This window comes from Staurois parvus, unplaced genomic scaffold (genome assembly GCF_062004578.1).
Source record: "Staurois parvus isolate SC_StPar_1 unplaced genomic scaffold, SC_StPar_1.0 ptg000282l, whole genome shotgun sequence".
Classification (NCBI taxonomy): Eukaryota; Metazoa; Chordata; class Amphibia; order Anura; family Ranidae; genus Staurois; species Staurois parvus.
Genome location: NW_028318078.1, coordinates 2,524,787 through 2,552,297, shown reverse-complemented (window position 1 = coordinate 2,552,297; position 27,511 = coordinate 2,524,787). Strand labels below are relative to the sequence as shown.

At 41.8% G+C, this 27,511-nt stretch overlaps 1 protein-coding gene across 8 annotated transcripts in view; it reads right to left on the bottom strand.

Moving 5' to 3' along the window:
• CACNA1D (calcium voltage-gated channel subunit alpha1 D) overlaps positions 1 to 27,511 on the bottom strand; it is a 537,089-nt gene that overhangs the window by 211,570 nt on the left and 298,008 nt on the right. The window lies entirely within an intron of this gene.

The window sequence follows — 27,511 nt, the reverse complement described above, 5'->3', positions numbered from 1 at the left end:
ATGGATTCCAAGCAGAAACAAATTGCCATCATTGAGTTCTTGAGGAGTGCAGACTGTGCGCATCTATGGAAGGCAACAGAATTTTTACGGAGATGACACCAATGTCTTGTCATTAGAGATTCTTGTCAATGGTGTCATCTTGGTAAACATTCTGTAGCCTTCTGTGGATATGGACAGCCTGCACCCCTCCTTCATCAAGTACTCAAACAGAAGCAAATAGCTTCTGCTTGGAATCCATTATTCACCTGCAATGAAAAAGAAAAAGAAGAGTTACTATAGAGAAAGAGTTACTCTACCAACATGCAAAATTTGAACAACCTGTGTAAGATAATAGAAAAGTTAGGCTCATGTTTGCATTACTTTTGGTACAGCCCTTATATAAGAACCTCTGATCACCACAGAGGAGAATGGAGGTTTTCTTGAATCCTCTGACAACCACTGATGGCTCTCAAAGCAGAACAAGCCTCAAGCTTAATTTCTATGTATCTCAGTATCTCCCAGAAGTGAGTACACCCCTCACATTTTTGTAAATATTTTATTCTATCTTTTCATGTGACAACACTGAAGAAATTACATTTTGCTACAATATAAAGTAGTGAGTGTACAGCTTGTATAACATTGTCCTCAAAATAACTCAACACACAGCCATTAATGTCTAAACCGCTGGCAATAAATGTGAGTACACCCCTAAGTGAAAATGTCCAAATTGGACTCAAAGTGTCAATATTTTGTGTGGCCACCATTATTTTCCAGCACTGCCTTAACCCTCTTGGGCATGGAGTTCACCAGAGCTTCACAGGTTGCCACTGGAGTCCTCTTCCACTCCTCCACAACGACATCACGGAGCTGGTGGATGTTAGAGACCTTGCGCTCCTCCACCTTCCGTTTGAGGATGCCCCACAGATGCTCAGTAGGGTTTAGGTCTGGAGACATGCTTGGCCAGTCCATTACCTTTACCCTCAGCTTCTTTAGCAAGGCAGTGGTCATCTTGGAGGTGTGTTTGGGTGTACTCACTTCTGTGAGATACTGTACATGAGCACTATGTCATGCTAAATACCTTGCTCAGAGAAGTTTGACCAGTTATTCATTTTGAGACTTTATAATGAATATACCTTAAAGGAAATCTCTGTAATGAGAAATATGCAAGCAAACAATCCAGACCTTTCCTTCTGAAAACATTAGTTGCCTGCCTGTTGTACTACTGCAATGGCTTAAAAAATATTTAAGTTCCACACCTAAAACATGCATGCATTATCAGTAGTTCTGACTTTGCAGAAACTTTACTTGCTGCATACAGCAGCTCAGCAAACCGAACTCCAGCTTTTTTTAAACTAATTTCCTGGCATATATGAAAACAAAAACAGCTCTTGCAATATTCACCTTGTCTCCTCAAATAGGTTAGCATGGCACAGGCAACTAGCATTTCCAGCAGTAGGTCACAAAAAGCAGCATATTTATTTCACCAGAGTTCCTTTATGAATTATCCTAACAAAGTCAAAATTCTGTATTCGGTTTAAGACACAGCCCACCACACAACACAGCAAACACTGCAATTCAGGTACCACCCCAATCCCAAAAAAGTCAGGATACTGTGCAAATTCTACATAAAAACAGAATGCAATGATTTGCAAATCTCATAAACCCATATTTCATTCACAATAGATAAAAGAAAACATATTGACTGTTTAAATTGAGAAAATGTACCATTTTAAGAAAAAATAAGGTCATTTTGAAATTGTTGGCAGCAACATGTCTCAAAAAAGTCAGGAAAGGGCCATGAATATCACAGTGTAGCATCCCCTCTTCTTTTAATAGCACTCTGTAAACAACTGGGAACTGAGGAGACCAGTTTGAGAGAGGAATGCTGTCCCATTTCTTCCCACTGATCACCAATGTAAGGAGAAATCTTCCCAATGACCACCAATTTAATTGGCATTCTTCTGATTGACGACCTATGTTAGGGGCATTTTTCCTACTGCCCATCAATGTAAGGCGCATTCTTCCATCAACCACCAATGTAAGGAGCATTCTTCCACTGACCATCAATGTGAGGGGCATTCTTTCTACTGGCCACCATTGTAAGGATCATTCTTCCCACTGACCACCACTGTAAGGAGCATTCTTCCCACTGATCACCAATGTAAGAAGCATTCTTCCTACTGACCACCAATGTAAGGATCATTCTTCCCACTGACCATCAGTATAAGGGACATTCCTCCTACTGACCACCAAAGTAAAGGACATTCTTCCCACTGGCCACCAATGTCACGTGTAGTCTTCCCTGACTGACTAGCACTGTAAGGGGCATTTTCCCAATTTCCCCTGATAAACTAATCTTAGCTGGGGTCTCCCAAGACCTAAAAATTACTTCAAGGGTTCCTCTGTGGTAAAAGGCTGGAGAAAGACTGGACTAGACAAACATACCAACCAATAGGTAGAGGGACAAATGAGAGATAGACAGGCAAAGCAACAAATGACAGAAAAATAATAGACCAATCGATAGGCAGATTAGACCTGCAAACAAAAGGCAGGCAGATAGAGATGGTTGTTACAGGAATTATTCATATTTTCTTACCTCGTAGCAATATTAGATCATCTTTATTTACAAAAATATGTATAATTGTTTCCTTAGTGATCAATGCTTGTTGAAATAATTCCAAGAACATTAATTTTATTCACTGAACCACGTTATAGCGTACCTGTGAATACATTCACTGTTCCACTCTATTTTAGTTTATTTCTATTTTAGTTAATTACTTGATAATTAACAAAGTTATAAAATACAGTTAGCAATAAGCAGAAATCTCTAACATTGTGATAAAAAGTGTGTTTATTTTCTCTGTTTAACTAACAGCATGAATAGAGACAGCCAAGGATATTAGATCTTCATCTTTCTATGCCTCTAATTACAACAGGACTGAGCAACAACTAAAAGTGGTTTTAAACCTATAAAATAAAAAATGAACAGAGCATATCCCTTTATTATGTGTAGTAGTCTCAATCCAAAGCATCTAGTGTGTTTTCTGTCTCCTCTCTCTTCCCTCTGCTATGCGCATGAGTCACTTCTGAGAGGTTATCCCGACATCACAGAATCTCGGGAGACAGGCCAGCCACCCATCTCCAGCACACAAAAGGTGATTGACAGTCTCAGCTGTGCATGTTTCCCTATGAGACTGTTAGGGGGTGTCTTTTCCCTCCACTCAGGTGTCAGATTACACTAAGCTCCATGCTCTATGATGTGCAGTTTGTGACGTCAGATCCCCGTGCCCTGCCTGAGTCACTTCTGACAGGTTATCCTGACAATCTCAGGAGACAGGCCAGCCCCCCATCTCCAGCACACAAAAGGTGATTGACAGTCTAAGCTGTGCATGTTTCCCTATGAGACTGTGTAGGGGGGTGTCTTTTCCCTCCACTCAGATGTCAGATTACACTAAGCTCCCTGCTCTATGATGTGCAGTTTGTGATGTCAGATCCCCATGCCCTGCCTGCTGGAGCTGAGAAAAGGCCTTTTATCTGTGTGGTTTGGGAGGCTGTAGAGAAGGGGGGCTGCAGATATACATGTATAATTTATGTAGGAGGATTTGTTTCAAGGGTTTACAATCACTTTAAATACCAATGATGATACCCGTAGCAATGACCATAGCAAATAACTTTGGTTTACACACAGGGGTTTGAATGGGTTATTTGATTTCCAGGAAATTTTGTCACATGGCCCAGTGTTCTCTGGGTCATATATATAAAAAGATGCTGTATATCACTGTGGGCTTTTATGCTATACTGTAAGCATGCTTTGGCATGCAAATGAGGATCTTCCAGAGGTTATAAAACTTCCTAATTATTAAATCTAATGTAATCTAATTATTAAGTCTAACGTAAGCCTTGCATCTGGTTGTAAGCCTGTTAAACTCCCATAGAGGATGGAGGTGCCTACAGAAGGTGTTGGGTCTGACTGCAGGCTCTCTAGGAAGAAGCTGGCTATACCTGTGACAATCAGACTGTACAAATTATAAAACATTAGAGCCTACCTAAACAGTCCTTTTAATTTGAATCCAATCAGGAAGGTCTCTGCACTACATAGTTGTTAGTAGGTCTAAAGAAGAATGTAAAATTAGACTGAATGTGTAAATCCAGAAAGACCATCATGTTATGAAATTTCAAAAATAATTATTCCAAATAAAACATAAAAACTGCCCCATAAAAATATTTAAATATAACATAGTGTGAGGCTAAAAAACATCCTTGCTTTTGATGCAATTTACTGCAACTAAACATGACAGCCTTTTGCACTGGCAGCAATCTTACAACATGCTAGCTTGCAGGATTAGGGATTTCAGAGATTTAAGGGGAAAATAATACTATTTTCCTAAGCCTATTAGGCAGCATCCTTGCCTGTTTTTGGATATGTCACAGGATTCTAAAACAAGTCTTATTTCAAACTCCACAGAACTGTGCCAATGTAGTGACTAACTGAGGGGGATTAGCAGCATTTGCTTCCTGTACTGGTACTCAGGGAAAGAAAAGGACAAGGGGAGCCGTATGTAGATAGATGGTGGATGGACAGCCTTTTAATTGCTGATCAGGTCCATTATCACAGGGATCAGAATGTATTCAGAACACCTAAAGAACTCTCATATATTTTAAAATTTGACTTAAACCCCCAGGGGACCAACTGGTTTAGCACTTGGTCTAGTTCTCATATTCACACAAATTAAAAATACCTCTTTTTCCATATTTATGCTGACTGTAGCTCCACCCCAGTCTTAATCCCAATTTATGGGTGTTCTCAAGGGATGGAGTGGAACAGGACCAAATGTTACATGCATTTGGCCCCTTGGGGGATTAAGTAATAGTGTAGCACTCTTTGTGGTTGTCTCTAACCATTCTTGGTGCCGAATATCATCAAGCTTGCACGTCATTAGGATTGAACGTAGCCTGTGATAGGAGCGCCCACCCACATTCCACTGCTGGAGAGTGGAGGACAAGACGACTGGCATTATAGGACAGGGAAGAAAGGTGAGTTTTGCTAGCCCACAATAAGGCTCTGTGCACACTGGTAACATTAGCTGTGTAAAGTCTCATAAAAAATTTGAGTTTTTCAGCTTTTTTTAGCAGTTTTGAATTAGCGTTTAGTGACATTTTGCTGTGATTAGAGGCGGTTTCCCATTTTTTTTGTGCTTGTGTTTTCCAGCGTTTTTTTGGGTCAAAAAAAGTCCAAAAACACCAGTTTTCTGCATTTTACCACATTTTGACGCATTTTTACAGCTAGTTCTGGGGGGGGGGGGGTGTTCCAGCCTAAAAACGTTGATCACAGTCTATGTGTGCATGGACACATAGGATAACATGCTGGAGGGTTTACTGACTGTAGAAAAAAATGTCAAAAGCCAAAAACAGCCGCTGTAAATACATCAAGTGTGCATGAGGACTAAAGTGGGGAAGGAAAACAACCCCTGCCGGTTTTTCATTCCTTTCCTGATGACCACAGAAATTCTTAGCAATGTGGTCAATGGCAGCGCCTAACGCTTTCCTGCACTATGCAAATCTTAAAAAATAAAGCGTCACTTAAAATAAATGAAAACAGTTTATACACTTTAAAAACTGGGAGTTGAAATGATGTGTCAGACCTATTACTGCAACCAGTTATCAAGCTAAAACAAATGACAACATATAGCTTTTTTGGTTCCACATGTTTAAGAAACTCAATGACAAGCACTTTAAGGCTAGGTTCACATAGATGCGGTGCGATTTTCCTGCCAGTTTCAGTGCAATTTCAAGGAGTAGTTGTTCAGCAAGTCAGGTAGGATTCTAATGTGATTTGGCAGCGTTCTCAGGCAGTCTCTCTCTGTCTCTCTCTCTCTCCTGACATGGACCAGGAATGGGAGATAAGGAACAAAGCAAAGACTTGCAGAAAATGTACTGGAATCATGTTATCTTAGGACAGATAAGCGATTTCCATTCAAGACTATGTAGCTACAATTTGCACCACACTGCAATAAACTCGTACAGGACGCTTTTTAAAATTGCATCGATATTGCGCTTCATATATGTGAATGACCTCCATTGAAACCCATGTTATTTCACTTGCCATTCAATTCCTTGCATTCGGGAATGCATCACAAATCGCATCAGTGTGATCCAAGGATAAATTCAACACTTTTGCAAGTAGCATTTATATAATGTTTATCTCAGACTAAAATAACTATTAGGCCTCTTTCACACAGGGTGGACTCAATTGAGATCTGCAAGAGACACAGGGGCCCCATGATCCCCTATTGCCCGGGGGCCCCATGAGTTGTCAGTCCGCCCCTGGTCCACTGATCCCCTGCTGATCAGAGCAGAGCGAGCAGATGACCGGTCTATATCCACTCAGTTTCTGTAGCGTGCACATGCACAGAGCCCACTCTGTTCTATGGGTGGCCAGAAGTAAACGGACTCTGCTGTCTGTTTTACTCCTGACTGCCCTCCGATCTGCCTAGATGGACAGATCCCCTTCAATTTTTTTTTTTGTTAGTGAACCAGGTCAGACCAGAGGTAGTTGGGTGTAAATGGTCTGTTTACATCCATCAGTCCATAAGGGTGAATGGAGCGTCCAATCAAGTCCGCCTGAAAAACTAACAGGTGGACCTGATCGGATCCCTTTGTCTGAAAGGGGCCTAACACACATCAAATCCAATTTTGAAATTGTGCGACTTACAGTGAAGTTGCACAATTTCAAAATCGGGTGACCTGCCGATTTCATTGCGATTTGCAAGACATCTGACACAGATGTCTATAATAATCGAAACAAAAGCAGTGCATGCACTACTTTAGAGATCGGTGTGGCTCCGACCAAGTCAGAAATGCAAAGACACGACCGCTCTAATAGTGTACAATAGGGTGTGACTTGGCACACGATTTGCAAGTCGCAAGGCATGCAAATCGCATGCCAAGTCACACCCGATGTAAACGGGGGCTTAAACTTCAAATTGCACTTCAGATACAAGATTCCAGGTAATGAAGTGAAGCTTTCTCACTGGATAAAAGAGTTAGTAGATATTCAATTTCTGTTGACCTAGTTGACCCTCTATATATTTATTTGCAGCCCCAAAATTTCCGTTTTGCATGCATTTTCAGACCCTGGTAACAAGCCTAAACGGTTTCTTATTGGTCATCATGAAAAATGCACGATGCAGGAAAATTCATTGTGCATCATTGCATGTGCACAACAAGGATCGATGTGCACTGAAAAGCAGGTTAATACAGGTAGGAAAGTGCAAAGTGTGAAATTAGCCTAAAGCAAAGGTTACATCTGAACAAGATGGCCTCCACAAACATTTTGCAGACAAGTGGGTGTTCTTAATTTCAGGAGAATGATCGCCTGAACAGCTGTGACATAGACATGTCACTGGAAATATCCATACACTCCACATGTAATTACCTTGACTCCCAAAACTGTAATTACATTCCTATAACAACCTTGCTAAGGAAATCCCAGAGGTTCCAGTAGTAGCAATCTTCTACTGCATTAGCAAATGTCTATCTTAATTAGCAATAACTGTCACCAAGGAGTTGTTTGATCATACACATTTAGAGCTAGAGAAAAACAGGATAGACTGCAACATGATCCTGTCCAATCTTCGTCAATATGAGGATAAAGACTTTATTTAAGGTCCCGGTCACACCGATCCGACTTTAAAATCAACTTTGAATGATTTAAAAGTCAGATGTCATTCCCACTTGAGGTGCGACTTGCAAGACATCTGCCCAGATCTGCATGCACTACTTTAGAAATCGATGCGGCTCCGACCAAGTCGGAATCACACCTTTATGTCCGCTTTAATTGAACAATAGGGTGCAACTTGCTGTGCGATTTGCAACTCACATGGAATGGCAAATCGCATGGCAAGTCACACTCGGTGTGACCGGGGTGTAAAGGCCAACTGAACTTTAAATTAATTAACGTGGAACTTTACCCATAACAACTTGATAAAAAATAATGTTCCTTACAAGGAATATACATTCCACAATAATAATTATTCTACCAATATTAGTGTGTGTGGTAAATTGCCTCCAGCATTGTTCCAGTTTCTTCTGGCTGGAGGCTGCCATTTTGCTGAAGTCCAGAGCTCCTGAACAGCAGTAAATCATAAAGCCAAACTAAACCCATCGATTTAATGATTTCAAAAAACAGTTACATTCCTGGAATGCCGGAATTGTTAACTGTCACATTTGCTTGTGTCCTCAACAAAACTGTCGAACATTCAAATGGACGGAGTCATAACTGATCACATGTGCAGCACCATGGCAGTTGTAGATCAAACAGTAGCAGCTTTCTGTAAAGCAGGGGTGTCAAACTGGATGACCTCCAGCTGTTGCTAAACTACAAGTCCCATCATGCCTCTGCCTTTAGGAGTCATGCTTGTAACTATACCATTTTGCTGATTACAGAACTATAGCTCTGACTTGGCAGGGAGCCCACCTGCAAAGAAACCACTGCTTCCACCCATAGAGCATTTGTTTTTATTATGCAGTATGCTGGCAGGGGACAGGCTTTTCTACTCAGATTGTGGATGCATTTTAAAGAGAATAAATGGTATAACTTTGTACACTTTGGATTTATTACACCTGGAATGAATTTAAAGTGGTACTTTAGTCAGAAAATTAAGTCCTCCTAGATGATTTCAGGCTGGCCTCTTTTGCAGGTGTAGCTCAATTAAACCGTCCTATCCTTTACAGCACAAGCGTCAAACTGGCGGGCCTCCAGCTGTTGCTAAACTACAAGTCCCATGAGGCATTGCAAGATTGACAGTTACAAGCATGACTCCTAAAGGTAGAGGCACGATGGGACTTGTAGTTTGGAAACAGCTGGAGGGCCGCCAGTTTGACACCTATGCTATAAAGAATAGGACAGTTTAATTCCACTTTAACCACTTGCCTACCAGGCACTTATACCCCCTTCCTTACCAGGCCAATTTTCAGCTTTCAGCGCTGCCGCACTTTGATTGACAATTGCGCGGTCATGCAACATTGTACCCATATGAAATTTTGATCATTTTTTTCTCACAAATAGAGCTTTCTTTTGGTGGTATTTAATCGCCACTGGGCGCTTTACTTTTTGCGCTATAAATTAAAAAAAGTGCAAAAAATTTGAAAAAAAAAAAAAAGTTTATTTGTTTCTTTTATAAAATTTTTCAAACAGGTATTTTTTCTCCTTCACTGATTTGCGTTGATGAGGCGGCACTGATGGGCACTAATAGGCGGCACTGATGGGCACTGATAGGCAGCACTAAAGGGCACTGATAGGCAGTACTAATGAGGAGGCACGGATAGGCGGCACTGATAGACAGCACTAATTAGGGGTCACAGATAGGCGGCACTGATATGCAGCACTGATAGGCGGCACTGATAGGTGACACTGATGATGGGTACTGATAGACGGCACTGACTGGCATCACTTCTGGGCACTGACTGGCGGCACTGACTGGCACAACCCCTGGGCACTGACTGGTGGCACTGACTGGCAGCACTGGTGGGTGGCACTGGTGGACAGCACTTGTGGGTGGGCACAGGTGGGTGGCACTGGTGGGCACAGGTGGGTGGCGCTGGTGGGCACAGGTGGGTGGGCACAGGTGGGTGGCACTGCTGGGCACATGTAGGTGGCACTGCTGGGCACAGGTAGGTGGCACTGCAGAGTGGCACAGGTGGGGGCACTGCTGGGCACAGGTGGGGGCACTGCTGGGCACAGGTGGGGGCACTGCTGGGAATGGGTGGGCGGGGCTAGTGGGCGCACAGCTGATCGGAACTTGCGGGGATCACTTCTGGGCACCGATCATCAGGGCACTGATCATCAGTGCCCTGATGATCGGTGCCGATCCCCGCTCTGACAACTGCCGGTTCTCGGCAGTACTTTCCTCACGATCTGACAGCGTGAGGAAAGTGCAGCCGAGAACCGGCACTTGCATTTTCCTGTGATCAGCGTGTCATTGGACACCGCTGATCACGTGGTAAAAGGCCGGTGGGATCGGCCTTTCACCACATCTCGTGATCAGCTGTGTCCGTAGGACACAGCGATCACGGAGATCGCCGGGTGCGCGCCCCCTGGGGCGCGCAGGAGAGCGCGTTCTGGGAGGACGTCATATGACGTCCACTCAGAACTGGCCGGCCGCGGTGAAGCCGTCATTCGGCTATGCGCGGTCGGCAAGTGGTTAAGGCTGTCAGCTTATCAGCCTCTACAAATTCGGCAGTGCCAAAAATGAAGAGCAACTGAGCATGTGCAGAGCAGGGTGAGACAGTGCACTACTGGATTTACAACTGTATAGGCATTTATTTTGAATTCTTTACATAGCTACACCTGCAAAAGGGGCCAGCCTGAAATCATCTAAGAGGACTTCATTTTCTGACTAAAGTACCACTTTAAATTCATTGCAGGTGCAATAACTCCAAAGTGCACAAAGTTATACCGTTTATTCTCTTTAAAATGCATCCACAGTCTGAGCAGAAAAGCCTGTCCCCTGCCAGCATACTGCAAAGTGAAAAAAACAAGAAGCGCACCAACCTTGCGCATTACCTCAGTAACCAAAATTTATTAGTAAAGGAACGGTACTCACAAACAGCGAATAAAAACAGGCATGTAAGTCCTCCAAGGGACTTCAGAGACAAGAGGCCAGCGCGAATCGCATCATGGGGGTAGACACTCAGTACATCTGACGCGTTTCGAAGGACGTACCTTCCTCCTCAGAGCTGACTCAGTACAGCTGACGCGTTTCAAAGGACCTACCTTCTTCCTCAGAGCTGAGACTCAGTACAGCTGACGCGTTTCGAAGGACTACCTTCTTCCTCAGAGCTGAGACTCAGTGCATCCGACGCGTTTCGAAGGACGTACCTTCTTTCTCAGAGCTGAGGTTTGTGAGTACCATTCCTTTACTAATAAATTTTGGTTACTGAGGTAATGCGCAAGGTTGGTGCGCTTCTTGTTTTTTTCACTTTGCAGTATTGTTCGGGCTTCCCCAGCCTTGTTTTGGAGCTGCGCGACCTTTTATGCTCTGGTTGTCGTTTCGTTTGGGTTTGATTTCACCTACTCACCACCGGCCTGGGTCCTGGAGCGCAGGAGGAATCGTATTTTGTCCCCTGCCAGCATACTGCAGAATAAAAACAAATGCTCTATGGGTGGAAGCAGTGGTTTCTTTGCAGGGGTCTGATGGACTCCCTGCCAAGTCAGAGCTATAGTTCTGTAATCAGCAAAATGATACAGTAACGGAGACTTCTAGTTCTGACTCAGTAAGGATGCATCAGACCTCTCAAGAGAGGCAACAGTTTCCACAAAGAGAGCAAAGGTCCTTTTCTGTAGGGAACCGGCTTCTCCACCCAGTTTGTGGTTACTTTCCAAAGAAAACCCACTTTACGATGTTACACAACTATGCACCAATAATGTAGAAAGAAAGTGTTCACCCACACAGGTATACACAGGTGTTCCATACTTGCCTGTGCAGGCAGTTCCATTGCTGTCTATTGGGACACAGTGGCTACATAGGCACAGCCGCTCTGTCCCAATGTGACATCCATGTAGGTGTGGGTGGGTGTCCTCGAATGCACCTACCTTGTGTATAGAACAATCTTTAGATAGCTCATATTGAATTATGAATGCACAGATGTATTCCAATTAAGGTCTATAGTCTTTTAAAGCGTCATGTTTACTGCTAAGATACAGGCGCACTTTAAAATCTCTACAGAAATGGAGCAAGCATTACAATGGCTCTTCTTGAACATCAACAGGGTTGCTACATAAAAACATCTCTTCTGACAATAGCTACTGATCACTGTCAATTTTTTCTTCCCAGCCAGTGTTAGAAATCTGCCTGCCATGCCCATTGCGAACACTGATCTTTCCTCCACCTATTTCATAAATCATTGGTATTAATCTGAGCTCGGTTGATGTCATTTGCTTACATGCTGTCATATTTGTGCATGTAGTAGCATTGCTCCCTACGCAATAAGTGACTTCCCTTTCACGCATGAATTTTCATGATATTAATTCTACAAATAACTAGGTCAGATATGTCAGCTACAGCTAAGCTTATCTTGTTGTTAAGTTAAACTGACTTATTCTTATGCAGACTGAGTGTCTGCAGGCAAAAAGCAAGACACAAAGAATTGGTGCCCCTTCCTATACAAAATCGTTTTATTGGGTTAAAAAAATGACATTGGGGTGGATTTACTAAAACTGGAGAGTGTAAAATCTGGTGCAGCTGTGCAAAGTAGCCAATCAGCTTCTAACTTCAATTCAAATGTAAGTGCAGCGCTAAAGCATAAGTGACAAATGCAATCATAGAGTGCTCATGTGAATAGAAGTGTTCATACAATGAAAATGTCTCAGATCATATAAAATCATAGAATCGTAAAAAAAACTCTAAAAATCTGAACATAAATAGTGAATATAAATAGTCCATGGGACTACAGGTCACCGAAGTGCCAAGTGATACGTGTGTGCTTTTTAGCAATATTAGTGATTATACAGGGTCCGTGGCACTACAGGTCACAGCAATGCCCGGTGATAATGGAACTACAAGGTGCAGCAATACCAGCTGGGATGCTCAAGACTGCTCATGATCCAACATGGTAATCCACCACCTTATATGGATGTGCACTCACCAGAATGCTACTTGTATATCAGCGTTAATGCTGATCCTTATGGGGGGGTCTCAGGAAGCCATAAATAGGGACCGGACTTCTCCAGGGTCAGGGCTATGCAAAACCAGCAAAGGATCCTTCTAGGGGGAGAAGCTCACCACAGGAGCCGTAGGTATGGCAATATATGTAGTATTTACTGTAAATAGTTAAAAATAATCCACTTGGATAGAGCACAGAGTTAAAAGCATAAAAGCATACCAAGATGGGCGCCGCTCCGAACTCCGGCCATGATGGTGTGACGTCACCACGTAAGGCTCTAACTTCAGTGTGTTCAATTAAGCTTTGACAATAAAACCTGGAAGCTGATTGGTTTTTATGCAGAGCTGCACCAGATTTTGCTCTCTCCAGATTTAGTAAATCAACTCAAATGTTTTCTGCTGTATTAAAGTGCATCTGTTGAATTGAAGAACATTATATATAGCCCAGGAGGAGGGTAGGAAAGACGAGTAGAGCCCCCTTTTAGTTATAAATGTTAATTGTATAATCTTAAATCCCAACCCCCAAAACATTAAGCTCCACCTCCCCATATATGTTACAATAGCAGCTTTAGAAAATGTAAGGACTTTAATGTCCCTTTAGGCCATATACAATGGTAGGGATGCACAAGCTGCAGGAAAAAAACCGTGTACCTTTTCTGAAAAATGAAAAAGTCAACTAACACTGTGCACTCTCTCCAACCCCAAGTGCCTCCGATACTTGTCTCAATGGGCGATGAGCTGTCAGTGCCACACAGCTGCTGTAGCGGTCTAGGGATCTGAAATTTCTGTTCTTCTCCCTCTTCTATCTGCAGTGCTTCCAGAATGGATCTGAGCAATTCTGATTGGTCAGTGACAGCACAAAGCATCACTCTGATCCAACCTGGAAGTGCTGCAGAAAGAAGAAAGAGGAGAGCATGGATTTCAAATAACCGGATTGCTACACCGGGCACTGACAGCTCCTCACCCACAGAGATGAGTACAGGAGGGGGGTATAGTGTTAGTTTATTCTTTAACCACTTCCCGTCCGGCCCATTTATATAAACGGCCGGACGGGAGCAGTGCAGGGGCGGATGGCCGTTTATAAACGTCCTCCCGCCTCCCTGCCTGTGCGCACTCCCAAGGAACACCGATCGTTGTACAGGAACTCTGTGTGAGGTCCCATTCATGTGATCACTGATTTGCCAATCAGTGATCACATGAATAGTAGTAAGAAAGATGTCACTTCTGACATCATTGCTTACTACGTGTGAAATCTGTGACAGATCACAGAGGTCACATGGTACAATGCTATTCACAACAGCCTTTTACCATGTGACAAGCTGTGACCAATCACAGTGCTCACGGTATTTCTCAAAGGCTGCTAGAATGCAGCCAGAGAGAAGGAGAAATGATTGCTTTTATGGCCTTTATGGGTGTAAAAGCAAGCAGTGTACAAAAAAAAAAAAAAATAAAATCTTCATCACCCCCCACAAGTAGTACAGTGTCACTATGGTGACACTGTACTGCCAGGGTGACAGTATGTTAAAAAAAAAACATAAACAATGATATAAAAATAAAAAAAAATGTAAAAAAAAATTTGTAAAAATTATAATTTTTAGTTATAAACTAATTTGGGTTATTTGTTTTTACTAAAAAGATAACTGAATACATTTTGGCCAAGATTTATGAAGAAAGATTATCTATTTGCAAAATTTTATAAGAAAAACACTTTTTTTCTAAATTTTTGGACTTTTTCATTTATATAGAAAAAAAATAAAAATCCCAGTGGTGAATAAATACCACCAAAATTAAGTTTTATCTGTCTCAAAAAAATGCTAAAAAACTTATATGGGCACACTGTTGCATGACTGCGCAATGGTCATTCAAAGTGTGATAGCACTGAAAGCTGAAAATTGGCCTGGACAGGAAGGGGGTGAAAGTGTCCAGACATGAAGTGGTTAAGCAAAAAATATTGAAAAAAAAAAAAACTGTACTGAGTAAAATACAGAGGCTGTCATAGATGACCTCCTTCTAAAAAGCTAGTTGCCTGCTTGTCTTTGGTATTAAAAATGACTAGAAAACTGACCCAGAGGAAACATACAGATCTGAAAAATCAGTGATATTAAATTCTTATTTGCATAAATATTCCATATCAGAGGTTCAAAATGTTCTGGATCACCACGACAGCCAGGTAACTAGTATTTTCAACAGGGAAGCTCACCAACGGCAGCATCCATACATCCTTTTAAAGTTTTCCTTTAACATTCTCAAAGAAAATTCAAACAAAATAGAGACCTTATAAATGAAGTTTCCTAAAGCAATCCACAACATGCAGAACGGCAAGAAGAAAACATGCAAACCACAGCAAACGGGCAGCCTGATCACAGCAAATTCAACATTACCGTGTTTATTTTTACGTTTAAAGCATCTAAACCACCCTTTCTTCTTTTCTCCCAGCAAATCCTCCAGTGTAACCCCTTCATGGTAAAGACACAACCATTTGTCAATTGAGCAGCAGGTGGCAGCAATGTTAACTTACAAGCAATGCAGAAATTGACACATTAATATTAAATACAACACTCCATTTATCTAAGAGGAAACACGCTCTTCTGATGGCGCTGCAAATGGTAATCGCAGAAGGCTCTATGCAGCTGTTTACGGTACACAATTGAATGAGCTATTAATGAACAGAGCCACAGAAATTAACAAAAGGTGCTAAGTGGCAACAGAAAACTAGCACAGTGCTTGTACTTACCAGAAGGGAAAACATTGTATGAATAAACCGACAACCTTCTGACATCAAATAAAATATACACAACACTGATCTTTGTATATTGAGGTTTATAAGGGAAGGGGAATGGTGGATTACCGAAAAGTGGACTTCCACTTTAACCTCCCTGGCGGTATGATTATTTGAGATTATTGTTGCTGAAAGCGGTACCATTATTTTGCATGGAAATTTGGCGTTTTATATTGTAGGCCTGTAATTTTTAGGAGTAACTCACTGAAATCTGTCCGAACAAGAGTCTAGTAAACATCCCGGGTAGGATAAAACTTGAAACATGAAATCATAAATTATAATTTAATAATCATAAAAAATAATAATATAATAATAAATTTAATTCAATAATATAATCAAACCAAAAACACTGAAATTTGAAATATAGCGCCAAGTTGGCACATCACTGAGCAAAGTCGCAAAATCGTTTTCAGTGTCTGATGATGAATTTCCCCACAAATCACTCAAATCTGCAAGTAGTTCTGATTTACTATCACTGTTCTCTAGCTGGTCTAAAACCGCTTTTGACCTAAAGGGACGCTTTTTGGACGCTATGGATGTTTCTCAGTTTCCAGGCAGAAAGAACAGTAAAAATGCAGGCAGGGCACAGGACAAAGCACTCGGGACAAAATGTATGTGAAATGGTTTGATACAGTAATGTTATACTATGTGATTTTAGTGATTTTAGAGAATGTCACTTTTTGTCATTTTTTAATTTCCAGCCGTTCCGTCCCCCGTACGTCTCGACGCACGCAGAGGACGGAACCCAGATGACAGATGCCGGCATCCGCCAGATTACATTGCCGGGGACACTGCAGGAGGGACATCGCGGGAGCGCGGGACAAGGTAAGTGCAAGAGGGATCCCGGAGCAGCACCGCATGGTATTCCCGAGTCTAGCTCGGGTTACCGCTTGTGGTACTGAAACTTTACCCCGAGCTACACTCGGGAATACCGCCAGGGAGGTTAATAAAAGAGACCGTCTGGAGGAAAATAAATTTAATCTCCAAACACGGAAAGGTTTCTTCACAGTGAGAGCTGTGAAAATGTGGAATAGACTCCCTCAAGAGTTGGTTCTGGCCAGCTCAGTGGATTGCTTCAAAAAAGGCCTGGATTCTTTCCTAGATACACAGAATATAACTGGTTACTAACATTTATAGGTAAAGTTGATCCAGAGAATATCCGATTGCCTCTCGGGGGATCAGAAAGGATTTTTTTTCCCTGTAGGAGCAAATTGGATCATGCTTTGCTGGGTTTTTTGCCTTGCTCTGGATCAACTGTGGGTATAGGATTATAACTTTTTTTTTTTTTAAATGGTTGAACTGGATGGACTTTTGTCTTTTTTCAGCCAGACTAACTATGTAACCTTTACACATTATTAATATATGTTATATATACCGCCTTATAAAAACCTAATATAAAAAAAACATGTGGAAGCAGAGGTCTATCTACAGACATCCAACCCACTCCTTCCTGAGACAGCACAAATCTCAAACTCTCTGCAGATTGAACAGCTATAGTTTAGATGGGGGTGTGTGTCATATCTCTGCAGAGTGACCGCTGCTTCTACATAGAGGGCAAGTCACCAGTCACTCCGTTGCAATTTGAAATCACGCAATTTGTGTGCAATTTCAGCAGTGGAAGCCAATGGCTCATGCTGCTATTGATCTGGCCTGTGAGGAAGGACAGAGACGGGAGAGCAGTGGTTCTCACGCACAGTGCTGGATCGTAATGGGGCTCAGGTAAATATAAGGGGGGGGGATGAGAACAAAGGAAGTCCGATTGGCTGCACTCCAAAAAGCTCACTTTATTGAGCCAAGATAAAACCAATATAGACAGTGGAAATACAGTGGGGGACTGGAAGGTCCACTGTCTGTATTGGTTTTCTCTTGGCTCAATAAAGTGAATTGCTTGGAGTGCAGCCAATTGGACTTCCTTTGCTCTCATCTATGCAGTACACGAGCTGGGCTAGCACCTACAGGAGGAGTTGTGCTTGGAGATTGGGAGTCTCTACCTTGAGTAGCAGTAAACATATAAGTATAAGGTGGGCTGGGGGGGGGGGGGCGATTCCAGAAACAGGTTTTTTTTTACCTTAATGCATGGAATGCATTAAGATATAAAACAATTTAAAGTGTCACTAAACCCAGGACCCTGCATCCACTATATCTGGTCTCCCACAGTACACAGAATATGGAAGTGCAATTATTTTAGAAAATATAAACTTCTGACTTATATCTGTGTCCAGCCTACCACTAGCTAAAGCTTGTAGGAGGAGTTTTCTTTTTGCTCTAGGAAGATTGCAGAACCCCTGACCTCTGTATGAACAGTGCTGATTGGCCCTGTGCTGATCACATGCACACTCCCAAGAAAACAAATTATCTCTAGAAATATACACCAACCTGAGCATGTGCATGCCTATGGTTCAGTCTGAGACAAGTGGTTGTCGCTTGAAAAAGGGGAGGAACAGTGAAGAAAGGATCCAACAGCCTTTTTACACAATGCAGAGGATTAACATCTTAGGTTGCACAGTGAGTATAACAAGCATGCTTTACTGCATATACAGACTGATTTTACTGCTGTGGGTTTAGTAACACTTTAAGGCTTTACAACCACTTTAAGGCTGCATTCAGAGGGATGTTTAGCCATGGTGCAAATCCCAGTGGCAGGAATCGACTTTTGCTACTGGGTTTGACAACTGCGAGCGGGTATCTGTGGCCACCAAGCCCGTACACTGAAATGACAGGCTGTCAGCAGCTGCAGGGATTCAGGTATTCCTGTTTGTTCACACAGCCAGCCATCATGGCTGGAGACATCCTTGCCTATAAAATGTCTAACACCTGACCTGCATACTTTCCCCTAAGCACTAAAGCTAGGATGAAGATGACAGCCATAGAAATTGCAATTTCAACAACAATTCATGAGTTGCAGCTCCCAGGAGTCTATCTTGGCAGGTTCTCTTTAGTTTTTTATTGGTGCCTTCGCTGACACCTGACTCCCATCTCCCCAGCCATCACAGAACCTCATAAGGCACATGGAACTCAATTTCAACCTTTCAATAGGCAATGAAATAAACAATGCATGTAAAATGTACATTAAGAGCGCGTCTCCGAAGATGAGGTTAAGCTCTTAGATGTGTGAGACAAGTTGTTCTTTTCCTGTGGGGAAGAATATAAGGTCAAAGCATCCCAGAGGACAGTGTCAATTAAATGAGAAATGTGCAGTGATAAAACCAGAGTGGCATAAGCTCATTAAATAACTTTGTGAGAGCAGCAAATCAGCAATATGTAATACTCAAGTCATTATTTTCAACTAACCCACCATTATTAAACAGATAACAAACGGCTGCAGTCACTCTCCGCAAGCCCACTGGAGATCGTATCTCTGTTATAGGCAGCTGTTGAAGGATAAAGTGCAATTTGCTGCAATGTATGGTAAGGGAATATTAATAGCTAGTGTCCTGTAAAGTCATGAATAAATCTGACTTCAGATAATCAGATAACAAAGCTGGACTCCAGGCAAACAGAGAAATCAATACTTGAGACCTGCCTTAAATACGAAGGGATTTATAATTCTGTTCAGCCAATTTAACAGTTCATCTTCATGCCAGACAGTACACCCAGAAAGATGACACCTCTTTTTCAGAACAAGTCCAGCTGACTGAATGCATGAAGGCAAAAAACCTTGAGCCTTTACAAACACTTTAAGATTAAGTTAAAAGCTGTTGAAGAAGAGCTAGAATTAGATATATTTTTCCATATTAAATTCATGCATGCTAAGTAATGTGCAGTGCAGGGGCGGACTGACCATTTGGAAACTCGGCACTGCCCGAGGGCCCGGGGTCAGTAGGGGGCCCCATGAGATGCCCCTGGTACCTTTTTCATAGGCTTTTTTGAGTTTGGGTGAGGACACAGGGGCCCCATGATCCCCTATTGCCCAGGGGGCCCATGAGTTGTCAGTCCGCCCCTGGGACTGACCATTTGGAAACTCGGGCACTGCCCGAGGGCCCGGGGTCAGTAGGGGGTCAGTAGGGGGCCCCATGAGAACCCGGATGTGTTCCAGCTCATTTCTTTGCAGAAATTAATGCAGCAGTGTCTAACATATTTTCTTTCATGTGAAACCTCAAAGTATGGTGTACCAGGTCCATTTTTGCATGCATTTTTTATGATGAAAAAAGGCTTTGGACAGCATCTGGAAATGGAAGAGTTAAAAAAATTTCCAAATGCTTATAAACATGATTAGTCACGTTTACAAGCGTCTGGCGTTTGAAACGCTGATAAAATCTACCTCTGAACGCAAGTTTGGTGTGTTCAAAAAAATGACTGTAAACTCAACTGCCTGTAAATGACTGTAAACGACATAGTGTACAGTTGCAAGAAAAAGTATGTGAACCCCTTGGGATTACGTGGAGTTTTGCATGAATTGGGCATAAAATGTGCTCTGAACGTCATCTAAGTCACAACAACAGAAGAACACAGTCTGCTGAACATAATACTACACAAACATTAGATGTTGCCATGGTTTAATTGCACATAACATGTAAACATTCACAGTGCAGGGAGGAAAAAAGTATGTGAGGCCCTAGCTTAATGACTTCTCCCAGAGCTAATTGGAGCCAGGAGTGAGCCAACCTTGACTCCAATCAGTGTGATTATATTGGATGTGTTGCTGACAGCTGTCCTGCCCTTAAAAAACACACACCTGTTTTGGGTTTACTGGTTTCAAGAAGCACTGTCTGATGTGAACCATGCCTCGCAGAAAAGAGCTCTCAGAAGACCCACGATCAAAAATTGTTGACTTGCATGAAGCTGGAAAGGGTTACAAAAGTATCTCCAAAAGCCTTGATGTTCATGTGTCCACAGTAAGACAGACTGTCTACAAATGGAGAAAGTTTAGCACTGTTGCTACTCTCCCTAGGCGTGGTCGTCCTGTAAAAATGACTGCAAGAGCACAGCGCAGAATGCTGCATGAGGTAAAGAAGAATCCCAGAGTGTCAGCTAAAGACCTACAGAAATCTCTGGCACATGCTAACATTTTTGTTGACACATCTACAACAAGGAAAACATTAAACAAGAATGGAGTACATGGGAGGACACCACGGAGGAAGCCATTGCTGTCCAAAAAGAATATTGCAGCACGTTTGAAGTTTGCAAAAGAGCACCTGGATGTTCCACAGCACTACTGGCAAAATATACTGTGGACAGATGAAACCAAGATTGAGTTGTTTGGGAAGAACACACAACACTATGTGTGGAGAAAAAAAGGCACAGCACACCAACATCAAAACCTCATCCCCACTGTAAAACATGGTGGAGGGAGCATCATGGTTTGGGGCTGCTTTGCTTCCTCAGGGCCTGGACGGATTGTTGTCATTGATGGGAAAATGAATTCCAGAGTTTATCAAGACATTTTGCAGGAAAACGTATGGCCATCTGTCCGCCAACTGAAGCTCCGCAGAGGATGGGTGATGCAACAGGACAATGACCCAAAGCATACAAGTAATTCAACAAAACAATGGCTGCAACAGCACAGAATACGCCTTCTGGAGTGGCCCAGTCAGAGTCCTGACCTCAACCCGATTGAAATGCTGTGGCTTGACCTTAAGAGAGCGATTCACACCAGACATCCCAAGAATATTGATACACTGAAACAATTTTGTGAAGAGGAGTGGTCCAAAATTACTCCAGATCGTTGTGCAGATCTGATCTGCAACTACAGGAAACGTTTGGTTGAGGTTATTGCTGCCAAAGGAGGGTCAACCAGTTATTAAGTCCAAAGGTTCACATACTTTTTCCTCCCTGCACTGTGAATGTTTACATGTTATGTGCAATTAAACCATGGCAACATCTAATGTTTGCGTAGTATTATGTTCAGCAGACTGTGTTCTTCTATTGTTGTGACTTAGATGACGTTCAGAGCACATGTTATGCCCAATTCATGCAAAACTCCACGTAATCCCAAGGGGTTCACATACTTTTTCTTGCAACTGTATATACCTGAACTTAATGTGTATTTTTTTTCCCCTCTCTAATGCTACAAAACTTCCTGTTGTGTCTCTGAAAAAAAATAATCTCTCCATCTCTGCATCAATCAGCAGAATTGAGTTCATGAATACAATCGTATTTTGATTGATCAGATTATGAGATTACATGATATGCAATTGAAAATTACAGGTGTATCTTTATGCTTAATTCATGCAAAACTCCACGTAATCCCAAGGGGTTCACATACTTTTTCTTGCAACTGTACATGGACACATAGGAAAACATTAGTGTGAGTTCAGGGGCTTCTGAAAAAAATGCAGAAAAGTTCCTAAACGTGAGTTTATCAGCTGCAGTGTACATGGAGCCTAACAGGCATTTTCTGTACTTGCTGAAAATGTTCTTAGTCTGCAATTAAAAATGAATGCAGCCATCTAAGGACTGGTAGGCTGTCATATATTTATTTTTTGTTTCTAGGTTTGGATATGCTTTCGTGATCTAAGCAGCTGTGATCAGAAACTATAGAAATGTTTTTGCTTAGCCTGGATTTTTTGGGGGGCATTACACTACTGGACCCTGTGTAATAGCTGCCGGCAAGCTGACCTGCTCACTGCCTGAACTCCAGAATGTGTGTCACTGTGACATCCCAGCCCGGGTTCCCGCCTTGTATCATCAATCCGTTGGCTGCTGTTACATAAGGAAAGCTGGCGTCTGCAGTGAGGTGTTTGAGCTCACAGCGTGGATTTGGCATAAATCAGGCGCTGTCTCTGTGAATGTCTGTTTCCTGCTGTTTAATACATTAGATCAGCTCCAGTGACGGCTTTGCAATGCATTTCTTGCGTGGCTATCCTACAGGCATATTGTGCACGCAGCAAATTACCACTCACTTGTCAGAATTCTGCTAGTGTACCAACTCAACCTTTTCAATGCGCTCTTTCATCGCAGCGTGTGTAACAAACAGCGCTATAAATATTTACAAACTCCAAAACAGCAGGCTTTGATCTAGAGCATCAATAGACGCCTTCTGGATTTAGGTCTGGGTTCTAGGCTCTGCCCTTTCCACACAGCTCCACTATATAGTGCAAGACAGAAGCCCCGCAATCAGCTTTTGTATAGCAGTAAAAACAATACCATCATGTCTTATATAGGCATAGAGAAATTAAAGCTGGCCACAGATGGATCTTTTTTTTTTTTCTGCCAGAAAAAAAAACAAGATTCCTCTATCCACACAAGCAAGGTAGATAAAGGAATCTTTTCTTATCTGGCTCATTCTATACACATGCAGCTAAGTGGAAAACGCAGAACGTTTTTTATTTTATTTTTATGATTGAACACTGTTCACCATGATAAAATGTCAACCTTTAATTGTGTAGGATTACTTGTGAGCCACTTTGGGTTACATACATATATATCCTTATAAATACTATAATAGATCGCAAGCCTCCTTGCTCACCCTCACTTGGTGTGCATAAATAAACAAAAATGAAAACCTTTTCATGATCTACATGATCTAAATAAATAATATTTGCATTCACTAATTTAGTGACAATTACTCCGCATAGGATTTGTAATATACCACTTTTTGGCAGGTCTGTTCTTGTCAGCTGCTAATTTCTTTTCAGATAGAGGAATCTGCCCTGCTGAGACATTGGGGTGGATTACAAATAGACTGCAAGTGCAGTTGCTCCAGAGCTTAGTAAATGAAGGCGCTCTGATGACTACCATCATCCAATCATGTGCAAGCAAAAATTATGTTTTGTTTTTTTTCTGCACATGAGACAGGCATTTAAAGATAAATGTGATATACTCTGTGTTCAAGAGACTCATTTTGTAGATTCAGCCCCTCCTAAATGCTCACACAAAGAGTTTCCACATGTCTATACTGCCAATGCCTCTGAAAAAAAAGGAGTACTCACTGCTATTAGACATACACTAAACTTTGTTCTTCATAAAAATATCTCAAACCCCCAAAGGCTGGTACCTGATTCTTACATGTACTATAGATAATACAGATTACACTATTGTAAATTCATATGCACCTAACACTCATCAAAAAAGATACTTTACCAAGCTCTACAAACTAATCGTTCTGGTTCCCTTATACTATGTGGTCACTTAAACCTCATAGTTGACAGAAACCTAGACTCAACAAAATCTCAAAAAAAAAAAAGACTAGTACTCACTGCTATTAGAGATACACTAAACTTTGTTCTTCTTAAAAATATCTCAGACCCCCGATGGCCGGTACTTGAATCTGACATGTGGTATAGATAATACAGATTACACTACTGTAAATTCACATGCACCTAACACTCATCAAAACAGATACTTTACCAGGCTCTTCAAACTAATCTCCAAAAATCGTTCTGGTTCCCTTATACTATGTGGTCACTTCAACCTCATAGTTGACAGAAACCTAGACTAAACAAAATCTCAAAAAAAAAAAGACTAGCACTCACTGCTATTAGAGATAACAGAGTAAATTACAGTACATGAAAATCATTAGTTCTGTTACCTTATGAGAAAGGTTTTGTGCTTTTGACTGTTTTCACGTCAACTGTTGTGATTGGTTTTCGAAGCTGTTTGTTAACAATCAGATTATGAGACAATCTCCCCGAAATCGTTTTTTAGTCCGATTTTCTCATCGTGTATACTAGGCATAACAGCCAACGATGGAGGTGGAGAGGCCACCAAGATTTCTATTGAACAGGCAAAGCCAGGATAGAGAATTTGCGGTGCGGAATTTAAACAATACCTGGAGTCTGCGGTTGTTGGATTGGGGTAAGTATGCATTGATTTCTGCAGGGAGGTAGGATCGGTTAGGTGACCTTAAAGAGGCAAACAAGATAAGTGCACTGCTCTCAGTTCTCTGAAAGTGCACTTATCCTTACATCATTTCAGAGAAAAAACACATCTTTATAATATGTATTCTAAGCACTTACCTCACTTGAGCACAAAAAAACAAACAAAGCCGTTTTAGGACAATTTACATTTACAAAACTGTAAACTCATATAACCTGAAGATCATTCAAGACAAGACGACAGCCAGGGATTTTAATATTGTTTGATAAACCGCTAGTAGGAGTAAATTGTTAAAACTGTCATTTTCATTAGTGCAAGACTATTTCATCCAGCTCATGCTGTTCTTTTACGGCATGAACTCAAATGCACCTCACTGCATTCTTTAGCAATTCTGTGGAAAGTAAATTGAAATGATGTAACTTCCAAGTTTACAGAAGTAGCCTGCACATACAGTATCTTTTTTTTCCCATAATACATTTTTATTTGGTTTTACAAATATAGTTACAAAAAAAAAAAAATAGGACAGTGAAAAGCTACAAAATATCACAGTGTAGGTGTTGCAGTAAAGTTTAACAAAGAGAAAAAAGGATATATTGAATAATTCCTAACAGACCTACTAGTTCCATGAAATACCGTATTTTTCGCCGTATAAGACGCACCTGGCCATAAGACGCACCTAGGTTTTAAAGGCAGAAAACAGGAAAAAAAAATTCTGAACTAATGGACTGCAGACACAGTACAGGAGATGACCAGGGACTGCGGACAGCACAGGGATGACCAGAGACTGCGGACAGCACAGGGATGACCAGAGACTGCGGACAGCACAGGGATGACCAGAGACTGCGGACAGCACAGGGATGACCAGAGACTGCGGACAGCACAGGGATGACCAGAGACTGCGGACAGTACAGATGACTGCTGACCTTTGGGGAGGTGGGGAGCGGGTATCTGAATTTGACAGGTACCCGCTCTTACTTCCGCAGTTTTTGTTTGATCTTACCTGTTCCTCGATCCAGCCGCGCGCTGTCTTCCCGGCTTCTGTAATGGCACTCGGCATGACAGCCGGGTGCCCAGTGCGCATGAGCGAGAAGCACTTGCGCTTTGTGATTGGTCCAGCGGCTTCTGGGATCTGTCATGTGTCCCAGGTACCGCCTTACCATTCACAAAAAGCACCGCTTCTTGCGCATGCGCACTTGGCACCCGGCTGTCATGCCCAGTGCCCACACTACAGAAGCCGGGAAGACAGCACGCCGCTGGATAGAGGAACTGCAGAGCTGAGCGGCCGGCCCGGTATTCTGACACGGCCGCGGTGGAAATACCGGACCGGCCGCTCCATATTCGCTCCATAAGACGCACTGACATTTCCACCCCAGTTTTGGGGAAGAAAAAGTGCGTCTTATACGGCGAAAAATACGGTAATCATTTTAGAGTATCCAAAAAAAGGTTAAACAGAATAATATCTTAGGTTACAGTTCTGAACCAGTCGGTCCAGGGTTTTCAAGCTTTGTCAAATTTAGTAATTCTATAGTTTAGGTAAGCTACAGAATTCTCATAGATGAAGTGGGTCTGGAGTAGCTCAATGACTTCTTTTAGAGAAGGGGCCAGATCTTTTTTCCAGTGTCTAGTAATGGTAAGTCTTGATGCTAGAAGAATATTTGTCACTAGGAGTCAAAAATTGATTGGATATGTATCTATATTTATATTCAAAATGGCTAGGGTAGGATCTGGTTGTTTTAATATGCCAGTAATTACCAATATCACGTGGAAGACTTTATACCATTAGCTTCTAATATTTTTACAGGTCCATAATATATGTAATAGAGTACTAATCTGACCGCACCATGGTGACACTGTACTACTTGTGAGGGGTGATAAAGATTTTTTTTTTTTTTTTACACTGATTGCTTTTACACCCATATAGGATGTAAAAGCAATCATTTCTCTTTCTCTCTGTGTGCATTCCTGCACTCATTGAGAAATACAGAGTGAGCTGTGATTGGTCACAGCTTGTCACATGGTACAAGGCTTTTGTGAATAGCCTTGTACCATGTGACCTCTGTGATCATTCACAGATTTCACACATAGTAAGCAATGATGTCAGAAGTGACATCTTGCTTACTACTTTGCATGTGATCACTGATTGGCCAATCAGTGATCACATGATGGGGACCTCGTACAGAGGTCCCGCCCGACGATCGGTGTTTCACTGTGTCTGGAGGACACAGCGGGCACCGGATCGCGGTGCTGTGCGCTCCCAGGGAGCGCACACAAGCAGGGTGCGGGGAGGCCGTTTATAGACGGCCACCCGACCCTGCAGTGCCACCGTCCGGCCGTTTATATACAACGGCCGGTCGGGAAGTGGTTAAGGATTTTCAGGCTTCAATTTAGGCTCATATAGTTGGTGTTGTTTTACTAGTGGGAATCCTTTGCCACAAGATCTCTAGTAGTATGGCACTTAAATCTGTACTAGAGGCTAGATTTTTTTCACTGTCACCCCATTTTGTATCATCTTCCACTATAAACCAATGTTTAAGTTGGTCTAATAATGATGCTTTGTGATAGTCCCTAATGTTAACAAATCCCAATCCTCCTTTTTTTTCGTGTTTGTTTAATATATTATGTGAGCATTTAGGTCTCATATTCCCCCAGACCTATTTTCTAAGCATAGATTGTAGTTTTGTTAGATATGAAGATTTAATTGGGATTGGAATTGATCTAAATATCTATAAAATCTGTGGCAATATGAACATTTTAAATGCGGCCAGTCTGCCATACCAGGATAGTTCATGTTTAGCCATTTGATTAAGGTGGGTTTGAATTTCTGGAACGAATTTAGAATAATTGAGAGTTCCTAGGTGAGAGGTTTTGTAAGGAATGGCTTCATTTTCCCAGATGTAGGGAAATTTGTTTTGGAGGTGCATTTTTAGAATGTGATTTACACCTAGATTAAGTATATTAGATTTGGATGCATTTATTGGAGAATATGAAATATTACTGAATTGTATGAGAGTTTGTTGAATTGCTGCTAAAGAAGTAGAGGGATTAGTTAGCATTATAATGATGGCATCACCAAAGAGCATTATTTTGAGGTGGTTTTTACCTATATAGAGGCCATGTATATCTGGACTATTTCTTATAGTTTCAGCTAGAGGTTCAATTGATAGGTTAAAAATTAGTGGTGACAATGGGCATCCTTGTCTGGTACCATTCGTAAGTAAGAATTGTTTGGATAGCATGTTAGATACATAGACTTGGGCAGAAGGATTTGAGTAAAGTGCTGAAATAGCATTAATAACACTGTTCAACAGGTAAAAAGTTTTGGGCATAAAATTAG